Genomic DNA, 13161 nt, shown 5'->3' on the forward strand with positions numbered 1-13161 from the left:
GTCTCGTCGTTAATAAGGGTGGTACTATCGTCAATATACAGCTGACGTTGCACAGCGGCGCACACAGGCTCCTCCTATACCTTCGTCAGCTGACTTTATTTATAGAACAAACCTTCTATTTCGCTTTTAAGAGTGTGAAGTATCTCATCTTTCGTTGGAGGAACTTTGGCCGCCGAACGAGGTTACTTTTTGTCAAACCACTTTGCTCAACAAGCTTTCGCCCTAACTATTCTCGACAGCTCCCTTCGCAGCGCGCTTCGATTCCCGTAAGACCTGTCTTCATTCATTCATTCATTCATTCATTCATTCATTCATTCATTCATTCATTCATTCATTCATTCATTCATTCATTTGTTCACGTTCCCGTAGCACCATATAACCCTAGATTTCTGCCCTTTCTTACACCACAATTGTCGCTTCCCAATTACGAGTAGACTGCCGGCTATGTCGCGAAGTGATTGTTAAGATCGCGTCATTCTTACGACTATTCTGTTCCTCAAGAGCCCTATTTCCTCCGCTGTGTGCCAACGGGCCGCTATTGTAGGAACCAGAACGAAAATAGGTCACTAATCAGGCGTCATTAGCTACGTCCAGCTCCGTGGGACACAAAAGAAATGCGGACAGCCGGCACCACACGGATGATGCGCCGTTATGGAGGGAACTCAGCCATTATGGTATTCGCTAACAAGGCGAACCAGGCAACGCCCCCGCGATTCGACGTCATCAGCGCGACACGCCAATTGTCGTTGAGAAAGCGGCGGGCCGCAGTCATCATTGGTCCCCGGGAACGAAAGATATATCGGCGAAGTTTTCGACGTACGAGCTGCTATTATGAACTATGGGCAAATAGCGATGGAATGGCAAGTAAAAGGCGGAACTTTGAAAAGGAGTAGAGGTGGGCGAACACAACATTTTCCGCATATGTATCGAATACAAATACTAAGTATCGAATATCGAATCGAACATTCAAGTACAGACGCATGCATTTACAACATGAATACTGATTTAGGTATAATTATGGATCACTACTGTACTGAGTAGTGCAAAACAGACAGATAACTATCAGGTACAAAGAATCAGTTTTAAACTTAAGGTCACTGGTAGCCATTAAAAGAACTAACAAAAACAAAACTGTAGGAATAGCTTCTTGAAATTATAAGCCTTGTTGCAAACAAGCTTTCCAAAAACTCTAAATAAATGGTGACCAAAAAAAAGATAAGAAATTGTGTGTGTGTGTGTGGGGGGGGGGGGGGGGGGGAGGTTGCAGGTAGCTCCTGAACGAGTTGTGGTCCGTAGATTTGTAAAATACAAAGACACCTGTTACAAGGAAAACACCATGGTTCTAGCGTACAAGGTAAAACTGGTTCGCGAAGTGAACCAGTTTTTTTCTCCACCAAATGATAGCGTGCGAGCAAAAATAACACAACATGTAGACTTTCGCCAGAAAAGGGAAAGCATAGTTTGCATTGCCCCTTTTATTCCGGCACTTTTTTCTTTGTTTCACTTCTGATAATTTGCGATACTTTGTTCAGTATACAGAAACAAAGTTGCCACATATGAGAAGTCGGTTGTTGTGAAATATCTCGTTAGTTTCGAATATCCGAAGAAACAGAACACTTTCTTTTGGATACGAACACGAATATTCGATTCGTATTCGGAACTTCGAATGAATTGGCCAACCGGTTAAGGACAGAGATCATGGGAAACCAGTTACATTCTCAACATACATTGAAATGAATGCTGCCTTCAGCATTTAACCGGGATATTTGGATAAAAGAATAAGTAAGGGGAGTAACGATCGTAACGTACCGGTCAGTAGAAAGAACTGACTTGAAAGCCACCTACGTCGCTGAATGGTCTTTAGTTCTGACGACTACTGTATAAGTGCAAGAAGTGAAGACGGGCTGCTCGTGCAGTGCATAGAACATATAACCGGTGGCCTGTAATACTATGAGTATAAAAATAAAAAATAAAGAACGGGTGCTCGGGGGATCGGAAGCGCATTCGAGAACTGCAGACGATTTGTGATGGGATTAGGAAATTCACAGAAAGTTTAGGTAGGGTTTTTTTTTTGTGTACGCGGGACAAACGTAACTCAGTGATTTTTGAAATCCACAGAGATAAAATTACAGCCGATCGACCAGACAATCGTCCGGTTTGCTACCTTATACGCGGTGAGAAAGGTATTAAAAGAAACGTAGGGGTCTGCCGATATTCTAAACGTTCAAATAACGAATTTGATTCGAAGACCAAATCGAATAGTCACTGGTTGTAAACACGTATATTTTCCGAATATTCCTTTCTTTACAATATTTGAAATAGCTGACTGTGCACACTTAAGCCTAAACTGTAGCAAAAGTGCGTTGCTATTGCATCCCGGCTTCCACGGTACACACAAAACACGACGTCATGGAAGACGCTCTGTCCCTAAGGGAGCCAGACTTTCGCGGCTAAATTACTATCACTAGCATTCACCAACGAGTGCTTAGTTTGCGAATAAAGTTCTTATTGGTGTCTAGTGCTTTATTTGCGCTTTTAATGACTGACACTTCATAACGTTCACTATAATGATATCAACTTGCTAGGGTTGTGAATATTCTACAATATGAAGATTCTTTTACCTCTGTGGTGAAAGTGGTTGCTCATTATTTTAAAACTATCCGATGAGTATTCAACATTCGATTCGATTCACCCGCCGTGGTTGCTCAGTGGCTATGGTGTTGGGCTGCTGAGCACGAGGGCGCGGGATCGAATCCTGGCCACGGCGGCCGCATTTCGATGGTGGCGAAATGCGAAAACACCCGTTTACTTAGATTTCGGTGTACGTTAAAGAACCCCAGGTGGTAGAAATTTCCGGAGTCCTCCACTACGGCGTGCCTCATGATCAGAAAGTGGTTTTGGCACGTAAAAACCCCATAATTTAATTTAAATTCGATTCGTTTCTGGCACTATTCGATTCTGTCTCGAATTTCGGTATTCGCAAACCCCTAAAGAATGAACAGGGTTGAAGGCTCACGCTGGTTGCGTGCAGATGCGGAAGTGCGCATGGTTACAGACAGTCACTAAGCGACATAACAATTCTTGTGTATACACAGCGCAACGAATCGTTTGCTTTTGTTGGGGCTGCGTCGCAGGAACCCGGTCTTTATTCCATGGGAGCCTACGTAAAGTCCATAGGATTCCACCTGCCCACCCCACGCTTACGTTCTTATTGATGCGAAAGCATCACATGACCCACTTAAAGAAAAAGACGGCGTCTGTAGCAGCGAAACGGCACCTAAATTCCCATTGGCTGCAACGCCACGTCACGTGCACGCCTCGACGGAGCAGAGCGGGCGAAAGGAAACGCTTGCCAAGCCAGGCGTGACGAAAGCGGTGACGTCAAAATCTCCGCGGTCTACTCGGGAGCATCCCCATTACATTCTATGGTGGTCGGGCAATGTAGCATGACGTCACAGATCGAAGTGCACCGGCCTTGTGCTATCTAGGAGGCGTTGGCCAAGTGTCTCAACGCACTCGCTTGCTCGCGAGGAATTCATAACTCCCAGGATCACTCAGTGGCGTTCAATTGGACATTTTAATGCTTTCGCATTCGCAACTCATAAGAATTGCTTAGGTGCCATTGAATATTTCTTCTTGGTCTGCTCTCTTCTAATCTATTTATTCATGTTTGTCTGCATGCGACCATTCGATACACAGTATAGAGCCTCGCCGATGCATTTTTCACGTGGTCTAGCAAGGAAAACTTAAGCAAGCAAGCAATCAATCAAGCCGAGAAAGTTTGTTGGTGTGCTAGAGAGGACACTAGCGTCATATTACACAACGGATACTTTTAACTTTTAGCTAAACTTTTATCTAAGCACATCGGAAATGCGGCAACGGTGCGAGATAATATATGTAATAAAATCGCTTTATTTCTCGCCCCCTTAATCTTCTGAAATGTCGCGAAGCATAAGGACGACGTTTTAGCAACCTACTTTTAAAAACAGAAAGAAGAGAACAATCTAGCAGAATGAAACGTACCTGTAGGTCACACAGGTCTGCCTACCTACTTGCCTATTTGCCTACTTACCTACCTGCACTACCTACTTGCGTTCACAAAGGCATACTCTACATTGATTGGAGTGACTGACAGTGGAGCATGCGAGGTCTGTGGCACGGAAGAAAACATCGACCACCTGCTGTGCCACTGTCCGCGATACACCCCTGAGAGACAAGAACTTGCGAAAGCTTTTCAAAAACTGGACAATCGGCCGCTTTCTGTGCAGGTGCTGCTGGAACACCGCCCCCATCGCCCGTCGGCCCAAAAAGCGGTGAAGGCACTTTTGTGCTTCTTAAGGACGACGGGCTTGTGCGACCATTTGTGACTCTAATTGCAATTTCTGTCACGCCACACACGTCAGCGAACTCACTGCAATTTCCTTCTTTCCTTCCCTCCGCTCTCTCCCTGTTATCTTTGTTTTCCCCCTTTCCCGTTCCCCCGGTGTAGGGTAGCCAACCGGACGTGATTCTGGTTAACCTCCCTACCTTCTTCTTATCTCTATCCCTCCTATCCTACTACCACTACCTATTTGCCTACGTGCTTGCAACCTACCTACTTGCGCAGTAGCAAAGCGGACAGCTAAAGGTGCGCACTGATTTCTAAATGCGATCACTGGGTACTCTTTTTCAAACTGATAACCCAAACCTGCAGAAGCTACATGAAAATAATAATAATAGTAATATTTGGGGTTTTAGGTGCCAAAACCACTTTCTGATTATGAGGCATGCCGTAGTGGAGGATTCCGGAAATTTTGACCACCTGGGGTTCTTTAACGTGCACCTAAATCTAAGCACACGGGTGTTTTCGTATTTCGCCCCCATCGAAATGCGGCCGCCGTGGCCGGGATTCGATCCCGCGACCTCGTGCTCAGCAGCCCAACACCATAGCCACTGAGCAACCACGGCGGGTTACATGAAAATCAGTGAACGTTTAAGGACCTCGCCAACTCAATTGAGGTGCATTGAAACTTCTTGCGGGCGTGAGTAATTTACCCCGGATATCTTAGGGCCCTCCGGTAGGTATGCACACAATGTCTGTTCGCTTACCGTTAAGTTTCACTATGGTATGCCTTCTCGTCCTTTTGCGGCGATCGTTTTGAAACATCGTCCGTCATTTACAGCTCCGGCACGTGATCCCAAGGTTGTTAATCCTTACAGGACTGAGGTTCTCGTAACAGCCGACGCTGTAATATATACAGCCAGGCGTCCTCATAGCAAACACACCTACAATGAAATTACCTGTATAAGGAAGTACTCTCGTGTACTCGTACAACGAATTTGTTTAGGCAGAGAATATGTGTACAGGTATAGTTAGACGTCCCCAATGACTGATTTGTTGCTTTAAAACAAACGCACGTCTGAACGCCTGTCGCACGGAAATGAATGCGCGTCGCCTTACTGCGAGCTATAACCGGGAGTCTAGCAGATTGGCACTCAGGGCGATGGATAATTATTGTACAACTCTACCGTGTGCTGCGCACTTGCATTGTATCGTCACGGGCGTAATTCGCCGCTTCGAGCACCAATACGAGTAACCGTATAACCGGAAACTGCGAGGCCGTGAAACGCGTTAGCCGAGGTCCTTAGTCTTGCGCCACGATCATTAGTGAACAGCCCGCGCGTAAGGGCGAACGTCACCATACCTTTAGTCACTCTTTTTTTTTTATGTTCCCGATTTGCAAGTTTAACCGAAAAGCGATTGGCAGGTCGAGAGGCAATGTGAACGAGGGCGCGCCCGTGTCCGAGTACTCGTGTAGGTTGCGTAATTAAGCGTGAAAAAAAGAAAGGAATAGCAAATGCAAGGCGTGGGGCGTGTTGATCGCGTCTGGCCTGCTACGCCATCAATCTCGCGTCGGCACCAACTTACGACGGTGACGCGCACATTCGAGGAGTGGTGGTGTACGGGAACTTTGACCGCGTTCCAAGTCAGCGCCACCTTCGTTTGCTCTGTGTATACACGCACGCAGCCAAGGCCGACCCTGCCCTCCTCGGCAGGGGGTGAAAGTGCGTGAACGCGGAACCGAACGAACGCGCGACGTTATCGAATCGGCATATCAGCAGGTTCGCAGTTTCTTCTATTCGTTTGTTTTTGCGACCCTCCTTAAAGCTTTTGATCTCGTACCACTTGTGTACATACTCTTCTTAACGTTCTATACCCTCGAAAAGCAAAATACATAGCCTTCTTCGTCTTGTCATGGAGGGCTAACAGCTACGCAGCTGTGTAGCACGTGCGACGAAGACGTGTGTGCGCCTGTCATCCACTATATATATCTGCTACTTCGCGAACAAAAAAGCAACAACAAAAAACAAAGGAAGAAAATAAAGTTTGCGTCATTTAGATTTCAACACTGCATTGTATATACGGTTTCTTCTTCTTTTTTATTATTATTACTATTAATAACAATCGTAGTCGTCATCCAACGTGAGAAACGAGATCCTGTACTTGGCTGGCGAACAAGAAAATGAAGGTTGAGTGACGCTATAGGCGGCCGGCTGTGCCATTGCCGTGTGCATATATACCTATACGGCTCCATGCGCGCGTTAAACAGTTCCGACCTCGAATTGCTTTCTCTGCGCAACGCGCGGTTACGTGCAGACGTTTGCATGCTCGTGCGTTCTAGATAAGTGTCAACACAGACGGTGAGCAGATATAGCCTGCAGCTGCCGGCTGTGTAGCCTTCGCAGCAGCCGGAACGAACGCCTTTCCGACTGACCTTACTACGCGCGCGGGCTTGTCCTTTCCGGCTCCGCACCCTTCCGTTTATAACTAACCCGCTATCGGCGCCCCGACGAACCTGTCGGTAGTGCAAGGGCATGTTATAATGTTTCGAGAACGATTGACCTCTGCTGTTATCGCGCCGATAAGCGATGCCCTCGGTCGCGTAATGCGCCTGCGCGCATCTCGCGTAATGCACACCGTCGATATATACAGTGTGCGGGGTTCTTTTGTGAGAGCAGGGACGCCGATAGCAGCCTCGGGCTGATAGGAGATAGCTGGAAGCGATAAGCGGGAGCAGACGTCGCGACGGACGCTGCGGTGGGGGCGCGGCCAGCAGTGCGGCTTCGCCTCGGACGCCGAACTCTTCGAAGCAGGTGAGCTGCACGTTCGGTCCGCCTTCTGCACGCTTGGACTGCGCTTGCGTGGATAACGCGTTGACGCGTGCATTAGTTAGTTTGGTGTATAACGTGCAAGTTTGGGCTACGTTTGGTGACTGGCGCGGCTAATTGTTTAGAGTCAATCAAACGCTGACGCGATCGATAGCGGGTGAACGAGTATTGCTTGACACGGGAGCCGACGTTTCGGCAAGGCAACTTCTTTTTGTCAAGCTGCCCTGACGAAGACGGGGCACTTTGCCGAAGACGGGACAGAATTCCGCCTTTGCCGAAGCGCTGGCTACAATGTGAAGCCTCACTTTTTTTTTTTGCCCTCTGTTGGTCGCTGCGTTTCCATCTTGAACCATTTCTATCGTTTGAGTGTGGATATGTTTTCTTGCAGGGCAAGTAAGATGGCTTTAATTGAACCATGTCTCGATCCTATAAGGCGTGTTCTAAATGAATTACTTGGGAGGACGTGTTCGGGTTAACTTCATCTTTTCGTGGCGCCTAGCGCTAAATTATGTATCTGGAACGGCAGGCAGTCCTGTGGCTCCTGCACTTGTGAAGTGCGTATACGGGTGTGTAAAGCGAAGTGAAAATAACGCCGCGCCGGTGGGAGGTGTGTCGTTCCTCTGGGCGTCTCAGCTTCCGCAGGCGTGTAGGCAATCGATGGGCCCCGAAATTAACATGTCCGAACGTAATCGAGCGGGAATACGGCTCGGGTATTAATTATAGTACGCGTTAAACCTGAGAAATGTTTGCCAGTGCGCCTTCAATAGCTCTGTGGAAAGACACTAAATACTTAATCATGCGCAACTTGGTCTCCCGCATTCCGGGACTTTTAAGCGAGCGTGTGGATCGGCTTGCGTGCGTCTTGAGAATGTCGTGCCTTCATTCGCGTACGCCTTTCATTTGTCTTTTGCTGGTAGATTTTTTTTTTTGATTTTGCTTTTCGTTTGTCTCCACGTCCGTTGTTGAACACGCGCGGCGTACCCATTGGTGTAGGCCTCAGTGGCTCACACATTGGGCTGCTGACCACGAGGGCGTAAGTTCGATTACCTGCAGCGACGGTGGAGCTCCTATACGAACAACAAAAAAAGTGTACTTAAATTAAAACACACATTAAAGAACCCCGCCTGTTGTCAAACTTATTCCCGAAATTTATTTACGTTTAATACGGGTTCCAAGAGAGACGAACCGCAGTCAAGGACGGCAAGTAACCTCGTGGTGCGATGAAATTAGACAATTTTTCGGCAGAGGATGGGGTCAGCTGACACAAGGAGAGCGGAAGTGAAGGTCCCTGGGAGAGGCCTTCGTCCTGCATGCAGCAGTTGTCGAGTATCCTACCACAATCGAGGGGATGCCGATGAGTATTGAGCGTCATCCAGAAGAAATTAAGCTTGGAAGCTGTACTTACGTTGTTTATAAATCTCCCGGAAAGCCAATGCACTTGCGATATTTGTCCTGCATTTTCTGAGTCCCTCCAAATCGAGTTATTCTGTCTGCTGGTGCAACTCCTCATTTGGAGCATTAGTTGTCTCCAGAACACTCTCACGTCATTGCCCCTATAGTTTTTCTTATTTTTTTTTATCGTGGGCGTAAGTGATGGGAAGATGATAGTCAGGAGACAGGTTGCTAGAAATGGGTGGATGGGGCATCATTTGAAAGCCTAAGGAGGTCAGTTTGGCCATGCTTCCACCTGCATTGTGTGACGAGACATTGACATGCAACAGGCTGACACCTTTAGGTACATTTCTTGGAAGTCTTCTTCATATTTTGCCACAACTGCGTCAATAAAGCACAACAATATTCTGTATTGATGGTTGGACCCTGTTGGAGGCAGTCCACTAGCAGAATTACCTTCGTATCCAAGAAAAAAGAAAAGGAAAAAAAGCTATTGCCATTTGCTTTTGCACTGAGCTTTGCATACAGAACTTATCTGGCATGGTGGAAGCGCTGTGATCCCATGCTTTAATTAGACTGTTCCTTGGCCTCGGGATCGTCACAGTGGATCCATGTCTCATCACCAGTCACGCAGTTTGTTCACGAAATCTGACTCTTCTTTTTGCAAGATGTTCCAAAACAGTCACCGCTGTCTCCGCACGTTTTCTCTTTTGTTCAGTTGTCAAAAGGCTTTGGAATTCACGTTGCCTCAATCTTCTCCTTTCTAACTAGTCGCAGATAATTGCACCAAACGTCACTCGAGGTATTCCCAGATGTGCAGCAATAGTTCTGGCTGACACTCGGTGGTCCTGCGGGATGATGTCATTTATGCTTTTCACATTTGCAGGCACAGGGACAGAAACAGACCTTCCGCAGAGTTTCTCACTTTCGACACCGAAATGACAAGCTTTAAAATTGGCAACCCAACCTTTAACAGTAGCATGGGAATTAAGGGTCATTGTCGCCTAAAGTTTGTGACATTTCATCATGGGTCTGCTTCGCACCTTTGCCTTGGAGAGACGGGAACCTAATTATGAATATGTGTTCGTCCACACTGAAATCTTCTAAAGGTAATGTTGCTGTGTTCACTTTAGGCATGGAAAGCTGAAAACAAAGGTGGCTGATTCTTGCTCCATCGAGTGTCGACGTATTGGTCAATATACGCGGTAATTTGCAGCTACCTAATTTATTTCTGGGAGACAAGGCCCCATACTTATCAAAGCACTCGTACGTGCGCACTGCATGACTCGCAGTTTAACTTTTTAATACTTTGTTTTTAAGGGAGGGGCGGGGGCGTATTTCCCACAATTGCTTGTACCGTGTATTTAGCAATGCAGTGTTTTTTCGGCAAATCCGAAAGATTGGGCAGAAAATGTCGATTTTGCTTTCAATTTCGCGCCGTATCTTTATAGTTACTTCAACCCGCCGTGGTTGCTGAGTGGCTATGGTGTTGGGCTGCTGAGCACGAGGTTGCGGGATCGAGTCCCGGCCACGGCGGCCGCATTTCGATGGCGGCGAAATGCGAAAACACCCGTATACTTAGATTTGGGTGCACGTTAAAGAACCCCAGGTGGTCGAAATTTCCGGGGTCCTCCACTACGGCGTGCCTCATAATCAGAAAGTGGTTTTGGCACGTAAAACCCCATAATTTAATTTTTAATAGTTAACTTATTTTACAGCTTACAAAGAAGGAGAAAGAGAAGGTGGTCTGTCAGATCGATAGAATGGTGCGTTCTTAAACTGCAACATGCACAACGGAGGACGGCAAAAGGCAATAAAAGCTAACTCGCAACTCAAGTTCATTATTAGCGCATTAAGTCATATTAGCGCACGTACGAATGAAACAATGAAGAATGCTTCAACAATGAAACGATGTAATGAAATGCATTTCCGAGCTATAAATACACGAAGAGAGCGGGACAGAGAGAGAAGCAGGTGTTAGAAATAAATACACACACAGAGAGAGAGAGAGAGAGAGAGAGAGAGAGAGAGAAGCAGGTGTTAGAACTTATAAACCAACTCTTACAACGGAATAACGACCACTTAGCTCGCGCTGCCTATATATGTACGCTTTCGGCAATTGTCGTACACTGCAGCGCAACGCGCAGGAGGCTTCTCGAGAGGCGTAGTACATGTCATCTCACCGACGTTCCCATCACGGGGACTATCTGGCGAAACCCGCGTACTGCACGGGGCTCGATTCGCCCCGATCCGCTGTCGCGTCCCCACCGATGACGAATGGCGGGAGGCCGGTCCATTGTTGGCCCTGGATTTTTTCCGAACGCGTTTCTTCGAGACATCCGCCCGCGCACGGCGAGACAAAGCGCGCAGCTGCGCTGCTGACCAGCCTCGTTGCACAGACGCACGTATGCTGCACGCACAGGAGGGCTCGTCGCAGCTGCAGCTGCTCGAAAGAGACGACTGCGAGGAAAAGACGTGACGCTGCACGGTAAGCGGACGGGCGAGATTCGTTTCGATCTTCGCGGTGGGTTGCTCAGGCGCATGTGCGCCGTATGTGGTTCGACGATCGAACGAAGCTTGAGCATGACGCGTCACCTTTTGTGCTGTACTGGCTGGCAACTTTCTGTGGCAGTTGCTCCTTCGGGCAGCTTTAGGGCACGTGGATGACAGGCCTTAATTAAAATAAATTATGGGGTTTTACGTGCCAAAACCACTTTCTGATTATGAGGCACGCCGTAGTGGAGGACTCCGGAAATTTAGACCACCTGGGGTTCTTTAACGTGCACCTAAATCTAAGTACACGGGTGTTTTCGCATTTCGTCCCCATCGAAATGCGGCCGCCGTGGCCGGGATTCGATCCCGCGACCTCGTGCTCAGCAGCCTAACACCATAGCCACTGAGCAACCACGGCGGGTAGGCCTTAATTTTTACAGAGGAGATCTTGGGACCGTGACCTCTTGCGGCTGCGATGCGCAAAGCCGCTAAAGTGCTGCTGCGATGCTTCAGATGCATCGTCATCTATGACCGCTGGTGATGAACGATGAACGCTTAATTGTGCGTGTGTCGGTGCAAAGTCTGAACTTCTCTCCTCCACCTTATACATCTGTCCCCTTTCTCCCGATCCCAATGTGCAAGGTATCCAGCCGGGCTCAGCGTGGTTAACCTCTTTGCCTTTGCCTTGTGACCTCTCTCTCTCTCTCTCTGTAGCAATCTACGGAGGCAAAGCGCGAGCAAGAGCGCTATTAAAGTCGCACATTCTCGCAGAAAGCACTAACATCTTACCTGCAACAGTAAAGTAGGATAAAATACACCACTGAGCGATAAATTTGCTTTCTATGCTGTTCTCCGGCGTTTGGACAAATGCGAAAGTATCGCACGCAACAGTACAGCAGCTGCGGGATCTATCATCCCGCAGCTACGCGCATCGTGGGATGATAGATCATTGCCCCGCGATAATTCTGGCAAAAGTGGCAGGCCGCACTCTCGACGCCGTGGGCAGTACTGGTAATGCGGCAAAAGTGCGTATGGCTACCTCTATGAAAGATCACGCGAACCGAATAACCAATATGAAAACATCAGATCGCTTGATCGTTGGCTAAAAACCTCGGCTGTCGTATGCGCACCAGACTGGAATGTGTGCGGGTTGTTTTGTAGCCCTGACGCCACACACATGTCACGCTTAAAAACATGTAAACACTCGGAAATAACCGTGGCTGTACCGTTCGAGATGCCGAACACTTTGAAGGCGCTATCACGTGTGATGCCGATTTCTACATCACGGAGAGATTCCAGCAGATGGCGCCACGCGTATGTCCCTGACGTCAATACTTGGCGCAGTAACACACGTGCGGGAACTCCGCCCCTTTAGCTTTTTCTTTATCGCCAGAGAACGTAGTCCGCGATTGTGGGTATGCGGGTGTTTTATTGTATTTCGAATACGTTTGTGCAAAAGATCGCGGCTGTTCTGCATTTTCAGATCGGTTTCTGGAATAGCCGCGAAGCACACGTACTTTAAATCGCAATAGCCTGGTAGCTAATTAGAAACGATTGACTTCCTCAAATTGTAATTGTACACTTTAGGACGCGTGTTCAACATTATAATATTGAAGCCGAGCACTAGTGAAGTAAACAAAAGGAAATTCCGGTTTTTTTTTTTACGTTCCAGAACCACGATCTCATTACAAGACGCGCCGTAGTGCGGTACTCCAGCTTACTTTCGAACCACCTTGGTTTTATGCGAAGCATATTACTAGAGCTCAACCCAGCTCCTCAGGCGCGGCGGTGTCGCCTTCAATACCACGTGACACCGTGACGTCACGACAGAGGAGAAACGGGGCTCCAACTCGCGCCGTCGCTCGCGGCGTCGCCCCCCGCATCGGACGCGGTGAGCGTCGAGCAACGCAGCGTTCGGCGCGACAACGAAATGTGCGCCTGAGCAAGCACCGCACGCCTGAGCCGACGACACCGGCTTTTCTGTGACACGAGCTCCTTAACGCTGTCGCGTTAAAATAAAGGCTAGTATGCTTCGCATCCTGGGCTTAACCTTAGCTAAGCCACAGCCAGTTTTAGAGCGCAGCTCTTTGGCGTCCTTTCCTGGGTTTCGCGTCGTCGTTGTCGTCG

The 13161-nt window shown here is 48.0% G+C and overlaps 1 protein-coding gene across 3 annotated transcripts in view; it reads left to right on the top strand.

Annotated features, from left to right (window-relative positions):
- Positions 1–13161, top strand: part of LOC135907820 (calcium and integrin-binding protein 1-like) — a 50574-nt gene that overhangs the window by 5724 nt on the left and 31689 nt on the right. Inside the window, exon 1 of one of the 3 annotated variants that reach the window (XM_065439577.1) lies at positions 6861–7134. The exons of 1 other annotated variant lie outside the window; for it this stretch is intronic. The gene's annotated coding sequence lies outside the window, so the exon portion shown is untranslated. Of the gene's footprint in view, positions 1–6860; positions 7135–10883; positions 11030–13161 lie in introns of those variants that run through there. One more of the 3 variants, XM_065439578.1, reaches the window with a different exon arrangement.

This window comes from Dermacentor albipictus, chromosome 6 (genome assembly GCF_038994185.2).
Source record: "Dermacentor albipictus isolate Rhodes 1998 colony chromosome 6, USDA_Dalb.pri_finalv2, whole genome shotgun sequence".
NCBI lineage: Eukaryota > Metazoa > Arthropoda > Arachnida > Ixodida > Ixodidae > Dermacentor > Dermacentor albipictus.